General features: G+C 39.1%; 1 protein-coding gene across 11 annotated transcripts in view; it reads right to left on the minus strand.

The window, feature by feature from the left end:
* PPP2R2B (protein phosphatase 2 regulatory subunit Bbeta) overlaps positions 1–21,271 on the minus strand; it is a 493,312-nt gene that overhangs the window by 319,280 nt on the left and 152,761 nt on the right. For 6 of the 11 annotated variants that reach the window (XM_017872372.1, XM_017872327.1, XM_017872348.1 and 3 more), the window contains exon 1: positions 9,439–9,646. The exons of the other annotated variants lie outside the window; for them this stretch is intronic. The gene's annotated coding sequence lies outside the window, so the exon portion shown is untranslated. Of the gene's footprint in view, positions 1–9,438; positions 9,647–21,271 lie in introns of those variants that run through there. 11 annotated transcript variants of the gene reach the window in all.

Here is a 21,271-nt window from a genome sequence, read left to right on the forward strand (position 1 = left end):
ATTGATGCTTTGGAAGAGGTAGTCTTCACATGCAGCCACCCCATGTTTAAGGAAGGCAAGGAGGATACTCTCTCCCATTACAGTGCCTGGCCATCTTAACCCACACTTTCAAAGTAGCCCTACGTCCAAGGCAGAAACATGCAAGGAAGTTCGATGCTTAGTAAAAATGGAAAGAAATAGAGGCCAGGCCGGGCGCGGTGGCTCAAGCCTGTAATCCCAGCACTTTGGGAGGCCGAGATGGGCGGATCACGAGGTCAGGAGATCGAGACCATCCTGGCTAACCCGGTGAATCCCCGTCTCTTCTAAAATACAAAACTAGCCGGGCGAGGTGGCGGGCGCCTGTAGTCCCAGCTACTCGGGAGGCTGAGGCAGGAGAATGGCGTAAACCCGGGAGGCGGAGCTTGCAGTGAGCTGAGATCTGGCCACTGCACTCCAGTCCGGGCGACAGAGCGAGACTCCGCCTCAAAAAACTAAAAAAAAAAAAAAAAAAAAAAAAAAAGAAAAAAAAAAAAAAAGAAATAGAGGCCAACATATAGTTCCAGTAATGACTGAAATTTTATTTATATTCTAGGCTTCTTTACTTTTTGATTTTCTCATTTTCAATGTTTTTTTTTTTTTTTTTTTTTTTTTTCAAACATCACATTAAAATAGCTCACTCAGTCTCCTGATCTCCAGTTTGCCTTGAGCTGAGGGCCCCACAAGGCGTGGTTCTTGGTTTGTGTGTTCATCTTTATTTTGAAAAACATAAACTGAATTAAGAGATGGAAAATTTGAGGAATGCTCTCTAATACCATAAATATACATTGATTGCTGCCCAGTCATTCAACTTTAAGGACTAAAAGCTAAACTCTTAAATCCTTTAATGAATTAAACTGTAAGAAGGGATACTTAAAGGTGATGGGACTATTTACTCCCCATTTACCTCCTACGTCCTACTAAAATGGACCTAGCTCAGTGCTTTTCACTTTCTACTTATGTGGCCTTTGGTAGGATTTTTGTTCTGGTCAATCCAACTTCAAATCTATGAGGTTATAAGGAATCAGCAAAGAAAATGACATATGGTGGAGAGCAGGTGGCTTTGAGAGGCAATATTAACTATGTATATATAAAATCACAACAACTATAAATATTTAATTTCCAAGGTTTGAAAGAGAAAAGAGGGTTTCTTTGAAAGTGGACTTTAATGCATATGTAAATTAATTACAACTCATGACATTCATTATTTCAGAAAATGATGCAATAATTTAAAACCAATATTGACAGTTTGAATGTTACAATACTTTTAAAGATTTATTGCCGTATATTTTCGCTTCCTATTAAAGAAGACCTTCTATTATGAGCAAGATGAAATGCAAAATAGAGGCCACATGGTTTCTGTTTGTCAAGCTTGTGTAACTTGGACTCAGAGGAACTCATCTATGGCGTCCTTTGGGAAGCAGTGGTTAGGGTGGTGGCAGTTTACACAGTTATCCCACTGCACTGCATCCTGGTACGTCATTACAGCCTATGTAAAGATCACCTCCAAAAGTTAATGATTTGTATGATTTCCTGGGCACCATCCTAATCTCCGGTGATCTTCAACCTTAGTATGTATCTATATTAACACATTTGATCTCCTGACATAATCAGCTTTTAAAAGTACTTAAAATCTGGGAACCAATTAGGCATTCACATGGTATAAAGGAGCTATTGCTGCAAAAAATGTTGTTGTCCTGGTTAGCCCTAATTTAAGGATGAGACATGAGTAGATGGGGACACTGGCAAAGAATAAAGGTCATATGTTGATGAATAAAAATAGGGTTGGGTTTTATGAACAAAGCCATTTCTTTGGCTACATGATGTAGACAGCAGATTTGGTAGCCCAAATGGAAGATCCAAGACCTAGTGGGAGCTGGCATATCTTTTGTGGTACAATTTAGGGCCAGGATATTTTAAGTCTCTCTCCAGCTGAAATGTATCTCCCCGACCAGTCTTCCACTTTCAGCATTAAAATCAACAGTGGCTTCCAAAAAGGTCATTTTCATAAAGATGTTCTGGTTAAAATGCACACATTAGAGAGCTAAAAAATCAAGATGTCGTTTTTTTTCTCTTTTCTTTTATTCTCCATATCAATTTTAACAGAAGATTCAAGGTTTTATGTACTACACTGCTCTCAGATATATCCTTATCTATCTTCAGTACTACCAGTCTGGTCCAAGCCACCATCATCTTTCATCTGGGCTTGGTAACACCCTCCTCACTGGTTTTCTTACATTCCAATTTTGTCCCTTGAAATTTGCTGTACTCTGTCAAGAGTAAAGCCAGAAAAAAATTTTAAAAAATGTGAATCAGATCACATCATTCTTCTACTTAAAATCCTCCAATGTCTACCCCCTGGACTCACAGTAAAATTCAAATTGCTCACCCTGGCTTCAATGCAAAACATTCTTCTTATAGCCTTTTGCATGCCCAGCTCTCTCTCATTCATACATCATCTTCCCCTCCTACTCAATAAATCCAAAGAAGTCATTCTACCTACTTACACACACACACACACACACATACACACACACACATACACGTACACATGTGTGCAATTTACATACCCCTCCCCCATTGCTATTCCTTTATAACAATTGCCACTATGTGAAATTTCAGCACTCCGGGCATTCATCCCTCTGTCCTGAAGATGTTGTTCCTTTATCCTAAGTTTAGCTGTCATACTCAGGTGCAGATTTAGAGAAAGAATCATTATATTTCCTTAATGACTGACTCATAGATTCACTGGCCTTTGTTCCTTTCCAGCATACCATTCTATTTGGTTTATATATTATGCTACATTCTGAGTCACTACAGCAAAAATCACTGTTGTTGGGTCCTTCTTCTCTGCCCAAATTCTTGTGCTTGCTTCCTCCTTGCTAATATTTAAAAATCATTAACCAAGACAAAAAAAAACAAAAAACAAAAACCTTCTCCATTTCAACACTGTTACTACATCTTTCTCTTCTCATCCTTTTTTGCAATGAAACTCTTTTAAGAAAACTTACTGCCTCGTTACTCTGAATTCTCACCCTCCCAGGCTGATGGAAAAGTCACGATTTTAGAAACTGGACTTGTAAGACACATGACTTTCACTTTGGGGCGAGCTATGTTTCCCATTAAACTAAAAGCTCCTTGAAGACAATGCATTAGTATAGCATCTCTAAAGAAAATAAAAAAATTGTATCACTTTGAAGAGGTTTGCACAGCATCTGACCCATGGTTTGTACTTCAATACTGGTTTTGAAACACCACATTACCCCATTACCCACAACAAAAAGGTGCAAAGGGTTAATACTTTTCAAAGGCATTTCAATTTTTGAGTTATTCAAGTTCTTTTCAACCCAGAAGAGTGAAAACAAGGAAAATCCTAACCACATGTTACCACTTTTTTTTTTTTTTGACTGCTCAGAGAAAGTTCTATTTCTTTGAGTATATAGTAGGTCTCATTATATATTTAATCAAATGATTTCAAGTATGCATGCTGGGCAGAGAGTGACAGAGAGAAATAAAGCAAGTGATTTTCCTTCATTCTTCTTTATCTGTCTTGGTTGCTATCGTGCTCCTACAGCCAAACCCAATATCTGACACATGACTAGCACCTAAGATATGTGAAATAAATGAATGAATGAATGCAGCTAATACATGACAGAGTATTCCAAGCCAGGTTTTTTTCTGATTAAAAGCCCGTGTCCCACAACCAAACCGTACTGACTTCCCTCATCCATCTGAGTGAGTTCATACTCACTCAACTCCAAACAACAGCTGCAGATCCTTGCTATGTAGTTGAGTGTTTAATGTTTGATCTGTAGACTATGCCAGAATAGCAACTCTACAGGTTAAAAGCTCAGTAGTTTCAATTTTGTGACTTGTAATATGAAAACATGTTGGGCACTGAATTAAACATTTATTTAGAAAATTAAATTAAACCAGTTTGCATATCATGGCAGCCACTGATATAGCTCTGCCTCTTAATAGCTGTGTAACTTTTGATAAGTTACTTAACATCTTAATCATGAATTTGCCCATCTAAAAAATAGGCTTACAAATATAATTACCAAAGGTATCTTTGTGAGAAGTAAGAAAGGGAAGGCAAAGTGCATAATGTGTGCCACATAAACAGGCCTTAAGTGAAGGTTATAGTAATTATTACAAATAATCCCTACATTATAGGAATTATTTGGGTTTCTGAAGAGGTGGCTTGGCAGAAAAGATGAAAATCTCTTCTTTTGAGTCTATTTGCTCATTTAAATTTAGTGGCAAAAGCAAGCTGCTTCATAGTTGCTCCTGTAATAACCAGCGACATGGGCTCTACATCCTGCCTGTCACAGGCTGTCTTTGCTGTGCACTGTAAAGCCTTTACCAGGCCCAATGCAGTGTGAAGCACAGAGTGAGTGCTCAAGATATGCTTGTGTTTTCTGGTGCCACTTTTTGATCCTTGCTGTATACCCTCCTCGACTGCCATTATCTGTGTTTGTGCTTTTGTCACCAAGTGCCTGCCTCAGTAAAAGGTCATTCCTTGTATAGCATTATATATGAGCCTCAGAGCCAAAAAAATGTTTATTCTGCTCATTGGTGTCTATCAGTTTAAGAAATCCATTTTATAAGTAAAGATCTTCATTGATAGAGAGGTGGAAAGTTATGCCCAAGGGCACACAATGGTAGAGTTGGTTCTAGAACCTAATTGACCTGGTCCCTTCACATTTTTTATGAATAAGGTGGGTTACACATAAATAAACAATGTATCTTCCACCTCACAGTCAATATTCTAAAACCACAGTGGCTGACAAAATCAAGCATTTCAATTCTTTAGTCCAATCTTATTTCATAATCTATCTGTAGCAAGTTCTGAGGTGAAGGAATGTGAGCAGTCTAATGAACTTAGAAATGATAAGTTTTGCTTTCCTCACCTTTTACTGAGTCCTGTTGTTTTATTTGCTACCCAAGGATGCAAAGTATTTATTTAACAGTAAAATGCCAAGCAATCTGACATCTCCTCCTGGTTAAAACAAAGTCATCCCAATGCAGATGGATACATGTCATTGTGCAAGCTATCTGCTTTTCAGAGCTGCTGCCTCAAACTTCCTGCAGTAAGATGTCCCCTCAAACTCCCTGCAGTACCCCACCCCTGGCCCTGGCTTTCTTTGAAAACATATAATCTTGTCTACCTGCATTTTTGTATGTTTAGGCTCTAGCAAAGAATCCATTATGAAAATGACAGAACTGCCAGAAAGAATTATGACTTCACTGCTTAACAAGCTGTGAATTCACCGTGGAGGTAGCAAGGCAGAGAAGCAAAGAAACAGGAGGAAGAATATACATGAAGGGAAACTCGCCTTGGGCTTCACATTACTGCAAGTTGAGAATGGTTTTCCCAGCCTTTCAGGATTTACAGGTTTCCTCCACCACAAACTACTTAAGCTTCTTTCCATAGTGCGGGGCAGGATTTTTACCTTTTACCTAAAGTCGGTAATACCAAGAATGATGAAGCTGATGATAAAGACAGTTTGAATTTATTGAGAGGTAAATAGGTACTAATAGTAGGCTAAGCATTTGTGCATATTATATTATTCAATACTCACAACTTCTCTATATAGCACTCCCATTTAAATCCTTTAAGGACTTCCCATTGCCTTTAGGATAAAGTCCAAATGTTTTAACACAGTTTATGAGACTCTCTAAGATTCCATGAACTTTTGCCTCTCTCTCAACTTCATCTAATACCACTCTGCCCCTTTCTGGAATGGTCTGGTCTCATCTATACTTTTGGTTGTTCCGGTGTTTATACTTTGTCTTGCTTATAGGCCTTTAAATATATTGTCTTGTAACCACATTACTCCTACTAGTCCCCTGATTATCTCATACCTCCCTTTAAGAACTTAGTATTATTTTTCCTAGAGAGGCTATCTCCAACCCCTATGCTAGTTAAGTTTTCCCTGTTGTTTGCTTCCAAGGTTCATTCATGGTTAAAAAAGAGGAAAAACTCTTTTGTAACTCTATACTTGAAATGACTAAATATGCACCTTTTCTGTGAGATTTAACCTCTATGAAGGCTGACACCATGTCTTCTAATTCACAGTTGTTTCACTAGCCTCTAGCTGAATGCCTGACACAAGAGTAGACTTTGAATAAATAATTAGAAATCAATCATATGCAAAATCTATATATGAATGTTTCCATTTATTAGATGAGGAAACAGGTTAAGAAGAGTTAAATAACTTGCCAAAAGACATAGTTAGCATATGGTAAAGCCAAGCTTTAAATCAAGAACTGATATCAAAACCCATGTTCACAATTACTCTATAGTACTGTCTTCTCCAAATTCCCTCCAGTTATCACAGGAAAAATAAAGAATATTTCTTTAGGATATGTGTCTTAGAGAAAATTTGGTAGAAAAGCTCCCAGGATTCAGGGAGGTGATCTTTTTCCCATCTGATTTCAGAACTACATAAAATAAGATGGATGATTTAATATCTTTCTGCACCCTGGGCATGATGGTGTACCTCTCCAAAATCTGGTTTCTGCTTCTCAACTATAGGTGGTAGTGGATAATAGGCAACCTATAGCTACAGCTGTTAGTCCTTCCCACAGATCAACATACAAAAGGGAAAGTGAGTTTCTCACATTCTAGAGAGATGTTGCCCAGGCAACAAAGACAAAGCCAGAGCAACAGACCACCCAGCTGAGACAGGCTCTGTCTTCCGCACATTCTCCCCTACCAGCACCCACTTCTGTGGGGCAGCAGATGACTACGTTCATACACCCTTTTAATGGGGTGCCCCTGAAGGGCTCACCTGCCCCAACTGGACACAGTTGGCAAAGACATCTCCATGAATAGCCCAAACAATAGCTCCAGATTCTTGCTATGTAGTTGAGGGTTTAATGTTTAATCTGTAGACTATGCCAGAATAGCAACTCTACAGGTGAAAAGCTCAGTAGTTTCATTTTGTGACTTGTAATAAAAAAATTTGGGTACTAAATTAAACATTTATTTAGAAAATTAAACTAAACCCGTTTGCATATCATGGCAGCCACTGACACAGCTCTGCCTTTTAATAGCTGTGTAACTTTTGATAAGTTACTTAACATCTTAATCATGAATTTGCCCATCTAAAAAATGGGCTTACAAATACAAGTAATTACCAAAGATATCTTTGTGAGAAGTGAAAAAACAAAGGTAAACTGCATAATATGTGGCACATAATCAGGCCTTAAGTGAAGGTTATAGTAATTATTACAAATAATCCCTACATTATAGGAATTATTTGGGTTTCTGAAAAGGTGGCTGAACAGAAAAGATGAATAATCTCTTCCTTTGAGTCTATTTGCTCATTTAAATTTAGTGGCAAAAGCAAGCTGCATCATAGTTACTCCTGTAATAACTAGTGACATGGGCTCTACACCCTGCTTGGCACAGGCTGTCTTTGCTGTGCACTATAAAGCCTTTACCAGGACCAATACAGTGTGAGGCACACAGTGGGTGCTCAAGAAATGCTTGTTGAAGCTGTCAACCATGGGCCGTGCAGGCAGTTTAAGGCACAGTAGGCATCTGGATCTTTAAAGGAAATGGTACCGTTCTAAGAGTCATTAAATGAGTTCTTCAGGGAGGGCAGTAACAATGTGCCATCTGATTGCTTTGTTCAGAAGTACTTTCCAACTGAGTTAACCTACTAAAGATGCTGTTCTTTGCTGCATAACGTCATGACTGCCAGTCCCTGCTAGGAAGTGGCTTTTCATGATGGCTTGCTGGTACACGTGTGCATGGAAGGAAGAGGCTGGCTACAGGGGAGAGAGCCCCAGAGCAGAATGAAGCTCCTGCCAACCTGCTCCAGCACGCTGCTCCAGCACACTGTTGTGTCCTTTTATGCTGCGTGTGTGTGTGTGTGTGTGTGTGTGTGTGTGTGTGTTTTGTAGGGGAGTGGGTGGGTACGTCTGCAGTACCCCCTACGTTTAAAAACAGGTCTGAATCTCATAGAATTCTATCAGAAAATGATTCCTCAAACATAACTTAATTTTCTGAAAGTATTTTATCCTTTGACCACCAAAACCTCTTTGGAGAGAATTAAAATGGAAAAATGTGTAAATAAGTACATCTCTAAATTAAACCATTTCTGCCTGAGCAGACCTAATTAGCCTTTTCTAGGGTGCAGAGTACAGTACGTTGTCTCTGGTCTTTGTTCTTCAGTAAAAGATTTCAGACGGGAAAACTATTCTAGAGTGAGTAGCCTCCAAATGTTAATTTTGCAAAACTAACACTAGTGACTCATTAATATTTGTAAATCATCTAGATTTTGCTATTTTGAAAAAGAAACCCCAAGTGCTAATTAATAAAAGATATCATGTCTTATTAACGTTCACATAGTAATTACCAAAATCACAAATTCGTCTGCTAAGTAGTCAGCAAACAAGACAAATGACTGTGCTCAGTTGAACAGATTATCAAATACCTTTGGGAGTACAACCTAATAGCCCCAACTAAACCATGAATCAAGCAGCTACTCCTTTTGCCACATGGACAGGCAATAACAATTTCATCTCTCATGTGAGGCGGGACAGAGCTGTGGAGACATCCAGCAACTCGCCTTCTCTAGAGCACACGTGCTTATGCTAGTGTCAGTGTTGCTCATGTATCTTTCTCTTACAACCTTTTACTGACACTTAAGATTTCATCTCTTAGCGAGACACGAGAAAAGGCTCAAAAGATGTCACCTAAAGTTAGACATCATCCTGCTAGCTTCTGCTTGTAAAATACATATTGGTGAGCCTTCTCAGCTCTCAACATGGAGAAGAAATTTCATCTTCCTGTGAACTTCTATATCAGTTCATCTCTGCTTCTCTTCTGACACTCATTACCTGTACACATGCCACACCTCCTCCCCTAGAAAGGCATCTCAAGAACACAGACCACGTCTCACTAGCCATTGAAGTATAACAACACGTACTACTACTATTAAGATACCTACATTTTCTTACAACTATAAGTGTGCAAGTCACTTGGATGAGTGTTTTAATTTATTTAACTTTTATTTCTTCTTGTCATTTAATATTTACAACAGCCACTTAAGGTAGGTATATCCTCACTTTACCATGAGGCAACTAAGGCTAAAAGAGGCTGAGTGACAGAACTGGAATTCATCCCCAGGTCTGAAAGATTCTAAAGCCTTTGCTAACCTGTATGCTAAACTGTACCTATGCTAAACTGTACCTATCCAATATGGTGCCTAGTTGAGGGTTAAGTACACAGCAGACATTGATAAATGTTGGTAGAATGAATGAATATCTTAATACAAATTAGCTTCTGCATCCCCTTGGTAGTTGAGATTAAACCTTTGCAGTTTCTGCTTTCCTGTTTTCTTCCAGGTGTGCATGATATCAAGGATTATTGTTAGTACTGTGTATCAAAATGAAAGCTCTCCTTACCTTTTTTATATCAGAAAATAAACACCTCTCCAGGACTCTCCTTCCTAGTTCAGAGTCTGCCAGGATGATATTCACTATTGGACACATTTGATGGCTTTTCATTTGTGTTGGTGTTACTCACATGTTGGAGTAAGCTAGATGGTAGGAAGCAGTCTAATGTTCTTGGCACCTCCTCCCAGCTCTCTTCAACATCCTAGACTCTATAGCACATGGGGTGGGGAGCTCAGGGTCTGGTGGCCACTGACTTCACAATAGTCAATGTTTCCTATTGGTGAGGTAATGGGCTTTTGCTAGTTCAACCCTCTCAGTACATAGCATTCTCCCACTATCCTGGTAACAGTACCTTTACCATACAGCCCGTGTGCTTGGAGGAAGTACACCCTACTCTCAGTTCTAGAGTAGAACTCTGGGTGGTTTAAGCCCATCAGCACATCCCATTGGCTTTGCTGCAGTGATTAGTTCAAATCAGAAGACTCAGTTCAGGCCAGTGAGAAATAAGGAGGTGTTTGCTGGGGCTTCTGGGAAAAAATGCTTCCTGGCTCAGAGAACTACGAAGGAAGAGGTTCTCTCTCCCTGTTGGAGATTCATGTAGAATAATAAAGATCCAGAAGGTACTGGAAATAATTTTGGAAGTATAATGGAATCCAGCTTTAGGAGTAAGTGAAATGTCATAGAAAGCCGAGAAGAAAAATGTAAAAAAAAAGTCATTTGATGACATAGGTGAGCCATGTAATCAAGCCTTGCTCCAAAACTTTGACAGCTCCAGGTGTTTCAGCTACATGAGAATCTAAATTTCTTTTTTTTTTTTTTTTTTTGTTTAGCTGCTTTTGAGCCAGATTTTCTCTGACTTGACACTAAAAGATTCACAACATACCTAGGTGACAACTTTGATTGTTTCATGCTCATCCTCATATTTACTTTTCTTTTTTCCAGAAAAACAAGTATGACAGAGATCTGAAGGACCAGGGGGGACCACTTACTAGCTCATCACAAACTTGAAGCAGGCAAAATGTACCTGTCAGAGCCTAAGTAGAACTGGACTGCATGATGTATGGCAATGATCTTTCAGAGTGCTATCAAGAGTATTTGGCACTAGTGAACTGTGTTTGAGTCGATTCTGTCTATGGCAGTCACAAAGCCTAATTATGAAAACATGATGAGATCATTGCGCAGTTAGGTCATTGCACCATTGGCATTCCTAATAAACAGATCAGCTTAGCCCAGCACAATCCCTAGTGGGTTTGTGGGAAACCCTTCTTGGGTTTCACATATATTAAACATTTTCAAATGAATTAATGAATGGTAGGAGTGCAAATTAATTCAGCCATTATTGAAGACAGTGTGGCAATTCCTCAAAGACCTAAGAGCAGAAATACCATTTGACCCAGCAATCCCATTACTGAGTATATACCCAAAAGAATATACATCATTCTATTATAAAAGACACATGTACACATATGTTTACTGCAGCACTATTCACAATAGCAAACACATGAAATCCACCCAAAGACCCATCAATGATGGACTGGATAAAGAAAATGTGGTACATATACACCGTGGAATACTATGCAGCCACAGAAAAGAAGAAATGGTAGTTTGTTCCTTTGCAGGGACATAGATAGAGCTGGAGGCCATTATCCTTAGCAAACTAACCCAGGAACAGAAAACCAAATACAGCATGTTCTCATAAGTGGGAGCTAAATGATGAAAACACATGGACACATAGAGGGGAACAACACATACTGGGGCCTTTTGGAGGATGGAGGGTGGAAGGAGGGAGAGGATCAGGAAAAATAACTAATGGGTACTAGGCTTAATGCCTGGGTGATGCAATAATCTGTACAATAAATCCCCATGACACAAGTTTACCTATGTAACAAAACTGCACTTGTACCCGTGAACTTAAAATAAAAGTTAAAGAAAATATCAGGTACTTAGATAATGATGTTCTTCTCTGACACCCCCGTGCTGTCTTTGCTTACAAGGACAATTGTAACTGAAAAGCACAAAGTCAGCACAAATAAGGGAATTACAGGTTTCAATGCAAAACCATCTGCACCAAAGTATAATGGGAGCTGCCTGAAGTTGAAGTAACACCTTGGATCTGGTGTCTTGGACTTCTGGTTGTGAAGGATGGGCCCTTCCCAAGTACTGGAGATTTTGGGTACAAGGATAAGAAAGGACAGGACAACAGGGAGGCACCAAAGGGGGTTTATCCAGAGAGTGAGAAAATGGGATACAGTAACCTCTTGCTTTTTATTAGGGCCAGCTTCATGGATAAACAACTTGCCCAGTCACACAGGACCCTGTGGTCAGAAGGGCCTCCTTCTTTAGCTTTATGATCTGCTTTCACCATCCTGAAATTTGAAATACTTTTTGAATAAGGGCCCATACATTTTCATTTTGCTTTGTGTCCAGAATTATGTAGGCCATCCTGCTTGTTATAGATTTTTAGTTCCCTCTTCACTAAAATCACAAGGAGCAAAAGAATAACAGTTCTACCAAAGACCTGCCTTAGATTTTCTGTCTTTTGTCTTTCTACTTGATTGCTTTCTTTGTTTTGGATAAATATTTTTAATGTGCCATTTAAATTCTCCCCCTAATTTACTATATTTTCATGTTATTTTCTTAATAATTGCTCTAGGATTACAATATACATTTTGTTATTTTTTTAAAAGTGTTTAATTACACTTTAAGTTCTGGGATACATGTACAGAAGGTGCAGGTTTGTTACATAGGTATACACATGCCATGGTGGTTTGCTACACCTGAAATCAACCTGTCATCTACATTACACATTTCTCCTAATACTATCCCTCCCCTAACACCCCATGCCCTGACAGGCTCCAGTATGTGATGTTCTTCTCCCTGTGTCCATGTGTTCACATTGTTCAACTCCCACTTATGAGTGACAACATGCAGTGTTTGGTTTTCTGTTCTTGTGTTAGTTTGCTGAGAATGATGGTTTCCAGCTTCATCCATGCCCCTGCAAAGGACATGAACTCATCGTTTTTTACGGCTGCATAGTATTCCACGGTGTATATGTGTCACGTTTTCTTTATCCAGTCTATCATTGATGGGCATTTGGGTTGGTTCACAATATGCATTTTAATGTATCATGATCTTCTTTTGGTTAACAGTAATTTACCTCCAGAAAATATAAGAACTTTGCTCTAATATAGTGCCATTCCCTCCTCCCTCCTTTGTGATATTACTGTCCTATACATTAAATCTATACATGTTACCAACCCAACACTACAATGTTAAAATTATTGTTTCACACAATCCTACGTGTTTTAAAGAAATTGAGAAAAAAATATATTTTATGGAATCTTTTATACTAACTCACATATTTATCATTTACAGTGCTCTTCATTGTTTTTCTGTGGATTTGTGTTACCTTAGAGTACCATTTCCTGAAGGTCTTCCTTCCTTCGGTACATCTTGTAAAACAGGGCTGCTAGCAATACATTTGCTCAGTCTCTGTTTATCTGAAAATGTCCTTATTTTGCCCTCATTTTTGAAGGATAGTTTTGTTAGATACAGAATTCTTGTTTGACATTGTTTTCTTTTTGCACTACAGATTTGCCATTCTTCCTCCTTCTGGCATCCTTAATTGCATGGGTGCTCGCCTTTCTATGGTGTGTTCTATTCTTCTTGCTGCTTTCAAGATTTTCTCTTTGGATTTGGTGTACAACAGTTTGACAATGATGTGTTCAAGTGTGGATCTATTTGTGTTTATCCTGCTTGGGTTTATTTGAGCTGCTTGGGTATATAGATTAATTTTCTAAAAAACCAAATTTTGGAAGTTTTGGCCATTATTTTTTCAAATAGGGTTTTTGTTCCTTTTTCTTCCCTCCTTCTGACATTCCCCTGATGTGGTTGTTTCTGTGCTTGATCTTGTCCCACAGGTTTTTGAGGGTCTGTTAATTTTCCTGCAGTCTGTTTTCTCACCATTCTCTAGATTGAGTAGTTTCTATTGATTTATAGTTCACTGATTCCTTCTTCTCTCTCAAACCTGTTGTTGAATTCTCTAGTGAAAATTTTTTTATTACCATTATTGTACTCTTCAGTTACAGAATTTTCACTTGGTATTTTTAAAATAAATTCAATATCCTTATTAAGAATCTATTTGTTGATCTCTTGTTACCTCACTTTTCTTTCATTCTTTAAGCATGGTTTGCTTTAGTTCTTTGGAAATATTTATGATAGCTGCCTTGAAATTTTTGCCCACGAATATTTGGTAACACTTACAGAGTTTCTATTAACTGTTTTTCTTTTCTTGAGTATGGGCCACACTTTCTTTTCTTAAAAATGCGACATTTAAGATAACACATTGCAACTACCCTGAATTCTGATATTTTTTTCCCTTGATGGTGGCTGTTGCTGGTATTTTGTTTGTAACTTGCCTGGACTAAATCTGTGAAATCTGTTTCTCTAGGCTACTAATGCTTATGCTAGTTTAAAATATATATACATTCCTGATTTTATTTTTTATTTATCTACTTTTTTTTTCTTTTTGAGATGGAGTCTCGCTGTGTCGCCCAGGCTGGAGTGCAGTGGCATGATTTCAGCTCACTGCAAGCTCCGCCTCCCAGGTTCACTCCATTCTCTTGCCTCAGTCTCCCGCGTAGCTGGGACTACAGGCCCTGATTTTATTTTTAACCTTGGCTTGCTAGAGTTTGCTCCTGTGTCTGTACAGCCTTAGTGGTCAGTTCATGATTGAACATCATTTATGTTCAAACACCTTAAACCACTAAGATTTCCATCCTTTGCCCTTTTTCACCTATTTTCAGGGAGAGGAGCATATACAAAGTTCAGGCTCTTTTCAAGCTCCCCTGAGTCTGGTATCTGCTGGACTTTTTTGAGTCTCCTATGCACATGCATTGAGACTTTGGATTAACCAGAAGCATATAAAGGGCTTCTGTCCCTTCAGTCTCCACTGCCCATATGCACAGCCTCAGCTAGCAGTATGCTGTCTCTGACCACAACCGCAACTTCAGGCTGCTGGAGCCGATGGCCCTCCCAACTCACTCCTGTCCAAGATGATCATTTCTATTGACAACTTTGCTTGGTGTCTGCACTGCCCAGCTCTTCAAACTGGTTGAGTCTCCTTCAACGTCTACAGAGAAGCTACTGGTCATCATGGCTTGCTGTACCTTGGCAGAACCTATAGGCTGGGTTGAGGTGGATGAGAGGAGGTCTTGGTCAGAACATCTCAGATTCCCAGTGTTTCTGAGTGATGTCCCATGCTTTTAAAAAAATAAACACTTCTCAGATTGTCACAGGACTTTGGTTGATTTCCAGAGCACAAATAGTTGAAGTTTCCAACTTTCCACAGCTGTATCACTGCATTTTGGGAAGAGGATTTACCCAACCTCCTCCTAGAGTCATGGCTAAAAATCCACTCTTTGCCTTGGGTTTTGACTTGTCTCTCTCTTCTTCCTTCATTGTTTCCCTTTCACACACTTAAGTCCAACATATGCTAGTGGCTCTAGAGCAATAAAATCTTTCTTATGTGTGTAAGATAACTTCAGCAACAGATTATTTAGTACTATTGATATAAACCACACAGATTAACTTGCGGCAAGTCAAAAGCATTCAGTGAACTCTATAAACACTGCTTGCCGTCTATCCTCAGGCTTGCGGCCTTTCCTGCAGGCAAGGAGTGGTGGGTATCTGATGCTTCCTGCATGCTGTTACACCTGTCACAACTCTAGCACACATCACTAAATGACTGTGATTTTCTTCCCCACTAACCCTAGACATGGTCTCAGAATCTTCCTCAGACAGAACTCCAGGCAGCCATTATGTGGTTCAGAAGATGAGACCTCATAGACATACCTTCTTCTTCTTCTTTTTTTTTTTTTGAGATGGAGTCTTGCTCTGTCACCCAGGCTGGAAGGCAGTGGTGCGATCTCGGTTCACCGCAACCTCTGCCTCCCAGATTCAAGCGATTCTCCTGCCTCAGCCTCCTGAGTAGCCAGGATTACAGGTGCCTGCCACCATGCCTGGCTAATTTTTGAATTTTTAGTAGAGATGGGGTTTCATCGTGTTGGCCAGGCTGGTCTTCAATTCCTGACCTTGTGATCCACCTGCCTCGGCCTCCCAAAGTGCTGGGATTACAGGTGTGAGCCACCGCACCCAGCCACCTTCAAGTCCCCAAAGCTGAAATGTATAATTCATCACACTATCTGCTGTGCTTCCACATACCAGTCAAGGCTTGGGGTTGGTTTCCTGAGGAACATGTCTTTTTTTACTTGTGCCTCAAACTCAGCTCCTGTGACAGTTTTTCTTCTGAACATTTGTACTTAATCCTTTGGTGATTTCATCGATTTTCATGATTTTAAATCCCATCCATTTATTGGCCCTTTTCAGGTTTATATATTTTTTAGATCAGATCTCTCCCCCAAACTCCAACTCTCTACATGCCATCTCCACTTAGAAATCTAAAGGACACCTCTAAGTCACCATACCCAAAACTGAACAGTTCCTACCTGGGGCCTCTTCAACCTATAGGCTTTCTCCATTTTGATTGATTTTCATTCATCTGCTCAGATGCTCAGACCAAAAGAAAAAAAATGTCGAGTTATTCTTAATTCTCTTCATTCTGTCTCTTACCATCAGGGAATTCTGCTGGTTTTACTTTAAAAATAAATCAGAACCCTGTGCCTTCTTACCACTGTCACTGCTACCATCCTAGTCTGAGAAATACCATCTTTCACAGGATTATTACAACTGGTTTTACTACTTCTAACTTTGATCTCTCATATTCCATACACAACATGGCACCCAGAGTGATCCTTAAACCTTGGTATACTATACTCAACATCGTAGCCAGAAAGATCCTTTTGAAAAATGAGGCTGATATGTCAGTTTTGTACTCAAAACATTCAGGTGGCTTCCCATTTCACTTAGGGAAAAAGCCAAAGGTTTCTCAGTGACTTACAATACTCTACATAGTCTGTCTTGCCACCCTCTTCAATTCACTATCTTTCACTACACTGCCTCTTACTCCTTTCCAGCCTTGCTGGCATCCTTAATGCTTCTGGAAAACATGATACTGGCTTTTTGGAGCCTTTGCATTGGCCATTTTCTTTTCCTGAAATCCTCTTCCTTCAAATATCCAAGTGACTAATTCTCTCACTTTCTTCAAGTCTTTGCTCAGATGTCACCTTCTCAATGAAGCCCACCTTGTATTTATAATTGCAAACCCTATCCTTCCCATCTGTGTGTCCCCACTGCCCCCCTACTTCTCTCTTCTTCCACATGCCTCTCACTCATTCCCACATTTCTGTTCTTTTCATAGCATATTACTTTCTGCTATATGATTTACTTATTTCCTATCCTTAATGTTTGTCATCTGTCTCCTCCTTCTCTAGAATGTAACTCAAAAAGGGTGGGGACTTTTGTTCAGTGACATATCATTTCACAGTTTCTAGAAATGTGCCTGGCACATAACAGACATTCAAAAAACATTTGTTGAATGAACAAGTCAGCGGCAGATCTATGGTTCTGATACAGTTTTAGAAAACATGCACTGAATGTGAGAACACTTTCCAAAGAAATGTCAGGAGAAGCATAGTTAAAAGAAATGTCAAGAGACTCCATGAAAAAGAAGAGTCCATGGCAAAAAGAAGAAAAGAAAAAAATGATTGGGAAATGATAGATATAATATACTTATCTTGGTGAGTCATGGGGTACATTAGCATATTAAAAGTTACGAGAAGTCCTACAGGAAAAAAATGGGCTTAATTTTATTATTTTAAAAAAATTCAACACAAGCTCAAACTTCAAAAAAAAAAAAAGATTTCTATATCATATTGTATAAATAAAATAAGCAGCAATTTTGCATGTGGGCTCTGGAGATAGACTACTAGGGTTTATATCTTGGCTTGCCATTTACAAGAGTTATTTGATGTCTCTAAGCCTCAGCTCTTTTATCTGCAAAATAAGGTAGTATGTATATTACAAGTTTGGGGTTAGAATTAAGATAATATAAGTAAACAGTGCCTAATACATGGTAAGAACTCCTACAATTTTAAAAATTAAACAATGATCTAAATGCCTGTGATCTGCCAGTTATTATCCTTGACTCTGGGGATACAGATTAGAAATTGTATTAAAATTCCCTGGTCTCATGGAATTTATGTTCTGTAGGCAGAAGACAGATTAGAAACACATAAACCAATAGATGAACATTTTCTGATAGTGGCACTATTATGAAGAAAATAAATCAGGGTTATGTGATAGAAAGAGTGGAATGGAGGGCTGCTTCAGATTGAATAGTCCAGAAGGATTTTCAGAGGAGAGGATGCTTATACTGAGAACTGGTCAGTGAGGAGCCAGTCAAGCAAGGGTCTCTCTGGAGGAACAGCAGCACAGGCAGAAGGAACAACAAGGACAGATGTGTAAAGGGAGAAATAAGCTTGGCTTGCTCAGGATTAGATAAAAAGTCCATGTGGCTGGTCATGGGGAGTACTGGAGAAAAATAGCATTTTTTTGTACCTCTAAATAACACTAACCCCTCTGGGTCTTTATTTGTGGGATGACTTTTCAATTTATAATTCTTTCTTGGGGGAAAGAAGAGAGGCTCTGGAGGGATTGTGGCAACGACCCAGTGGTCTGGAGGGAAAGAGAGAGGCAATGATCACAGTTCTATGATTCAGAGGGAATTGACCAGCCTGTTTTAAATAGGCTTCCTGGGTTAAAGTGGTAATCTTTTCTCTCCACCATTCGCAAAAAGGACAGTGGGGTTAGGTGGACATGAAGTGTCAACTCAGAGGATAGGGGAATATGAATTAAAAATGCAGAAGAAAAGGCTTGTACCTGGGACTCACTGACGTTGTGGTTTCTCTTGAACCCTGATGTTCTCATTCTCGTTGAAGCCTGAGTTCATTTATCTTTGTCGATATTAGAATTTTTTGTCTAAAATTTGTTTTTTATGTATTCTCACCTCACCTTTCTCTTTTTTGGAGTGCAGAGACTAGTCTCTTGGGTGTGGCTAAACATCCAGGAGAATGCTCAGCAAATACCACACGGTATTTCTTTTAACTTGCAAAAACTTAATTGCTCACCGTATTACAATTTAAGTCCTTTTCCATATGTAAAGTCCCCCTCACATGTCCAGAGAACGTAAATTCTCACTGGTGTTCATTTGACCTTGCCAAACTAGCCTGAATATTTTGCTCTCTATTGTGCTAAAGATAATTTTTTTTAGTGCTCTTCTCAATGACTATAGTTGAAAGGAGGAGAAAGTGATATCTCTGTAATGCAAACCAGAGCCTTCCGCAATAACACATTGGCAAGTGGCAATGTGATGAAAATGTTTTATGTGGGCATGCTTTTGTTTCCCATCTTAGTGTTTCTGAGTGCAGATCCAATCTGCTCGTTATTCTTCTGCTACACAATGGGAAATGGAGGTAAGAAGATTGCTGACCTCCCTGCAGCTTTGAGACAAAATTTCTCGACTGCTAGCTCACAATAGGTCTTCTTGGAACTATCCAGAAATAGCACCCTCTCTCAACAATCTCTTCTTACTAAATGGGCAGTGCTGTTTTGATCAACTTAACCCCAGTCAAGGGTACCCTACAGCACCAATTCAAAGATTCGGGGGTTGATTTTCTGCCTATTGAGATTTACTCAGATGTCATCTTCCTTCCTTCTTGGCTTTTGAGGCATTTCATTATTCCTAGCAACTCCAGTCAAGGGTAAACATGAGACACTGGGAATAAAATTCAAGCCACTTTTAGCTTCGTATTAGCAGGTATGGGAAAAACCTGGGAGTAACTTGGGTGGATGGTAGAAAGGATTGAAATTGTCCAAAGTGAGGTTTGAGAAATATCTATGGGTTCTAATTAGCCCCACCTTAGCTTATTCTTTCCATACCGTAGTTCATAGTGAGTTGACTGTAAATGGAAAACACCTATTAATTCTCTTAACTAATAAAGAAGTCCCTTTCCTATATAATGTAGAAGACTAATTTAGAAGAGAATTGTGTGTGAGTGCACACGTGGCATATGTGTGGATACATGCACATGTGTGAGTGAAAGGATGAATCCAGACATTTTCCCCCCAGCCTCCAGCTGCAAATCCATGTCTGGTCATCAGCAATAATCTGGACTATTTCTCATCATTCTTCCTGAAGCACCAGGAGAATTTCAAACTCTTTGACCCTCCCTAAGCATGCTTGAACTGAATTGTTTAGATTGGCCCACCCATTTATTCAGTAACTATTCACAACACATCATTCCCTTTTGTTTGTTTGTTTTCCTTAAAGTAGATCAAAACAATCTCCAGGGAACTGGGATTCTCGAATTCAAGGCCTATCGTATTCTAGGGTTTATCAAGTTATCACCCTATCCTTCAGCTTTCTATCCTGGTTTGAAAGGATAATTTGAATTACCCAATAAATTGATATGGTTTGGCTGTATCCCCACCTAAATCTCATCTCAAATGGTAGTTCCCATGATCCCCACATGTTGTGGGAGGGGCTCAGTGGGAGGTATTAAATCATGGGTGTGGTTACCCCTATACTACTGTTCTTGTGATAGCAAGTGAGTTCTCAGGAAGTCTCATGGTTTTAAAATGAGCTTTTCCCCCTTTTGCTTGGCACTTTTTCTTGTCTGCCACCATGTAAGATGTGCCTTTGCTTCTCCTTTGTCTTTTGTCATGACTGTGAGGCCTCCCCAGCCATGTGGAACTGTGAGTCCATTAAACTTCTTTCCTTTATAAATTACCCAGTCTTGGGTATGTCTTTATCAGCAGCATGAGAACAGACTAACAGACAGATCTTCGGACAATAGATTCCATGAAGAGACTGAAGACTCTAGTGGCCCAGGTAGCTGAATCTTCTCCCAGCTTTCTTCTTCTTTATATACATCCCATTTGTGATCATGATAAACAAAGTCACAGAGCAGTGAGAAAAGGAAAACTAACCACCTAGTATATGCAGAGAAATACCAAATGCTGAAGTAGATCAAGAAGACTTCCTTGAGTAAGGGGGCAGGAGGAGAAAATTATATCCAGCAGAGACATTACAGCTGTGGAGGTATCAAAGAAGCCTTGAGAATCTGGAAGGGCAGCCTAGGAAACAGTGTTTCTTTACCTGTACCAGCACTAAGCATGCTAAAATATCCACGTGGGAATTATATTGTATGCTGTTTTAATTAAAGTTGTTTGTATTCTACCTTGGAATTGTTACTAATTCTGTTTGCTCTTTGAAAAATTCTTATTTCTTTTTAATATCCTTTGCTTTGGCAGCTGAGATTTGAAGTAACAGGGATTGGAAAATAATCCCATGTGTTTCCAATTGGATGAATTTTTTGGTTGTAAAGTTATTTCCTAAGACTTTTTTTTTCCAATTAACATATTAGATCCTTGAGGAGTATCCTGGATAAATGCCCAAGTTGCTCTTTGGTTAAGTAGAATAACACAAAGGCTGTATCCAGGGAACCCAATCCTCTGATTACAGAGCAGGTCAAAGCTGCACCTTAATTATTTCTTTAAAAAATCAAAAGATTTTAAAAATGATTATTAGAGAGTTTTTATTCCCATTGTCTCTCAGATAAGTATTTTGGCTATGGCGCCTGATTCTTGAGAAAAAAACAAGCGAAAAAAATAAAACCTATTATCAACCACACTTGGGATACCATTAAGGGCCATCTTACTTTATTCTGAAATTTCTACTTCAGGGAGATTACCAAGCATCCAGAGAGAAGCAGAACGAGATCCATTTAAGAATGTGTGACCTATTGCGACAAACGGAAGTTCTGAGGTGTCCTGGAATTAGAAGAGGTAGTTTTTCATAAGTGGAAAAAAAAAAAAAAAAAAA

Source organism: Rhinopithecus bieti, unplaced genomic scaffold (assembly GCF_001698545.2).
Source record: "Rhinopithecus bieti isolate Rb0 unplaced genomic scaffold, ASM169854v2 scaffold_757, whole genome shotgun sequence".
In the NCBI taxonomy this organism is placed as follows: Eukaryota; Metazoa; Chordata; class Mammalia; order Primates; family Cercopithecidae; genus Rhinopithecus; species Rhinopithecus bieti.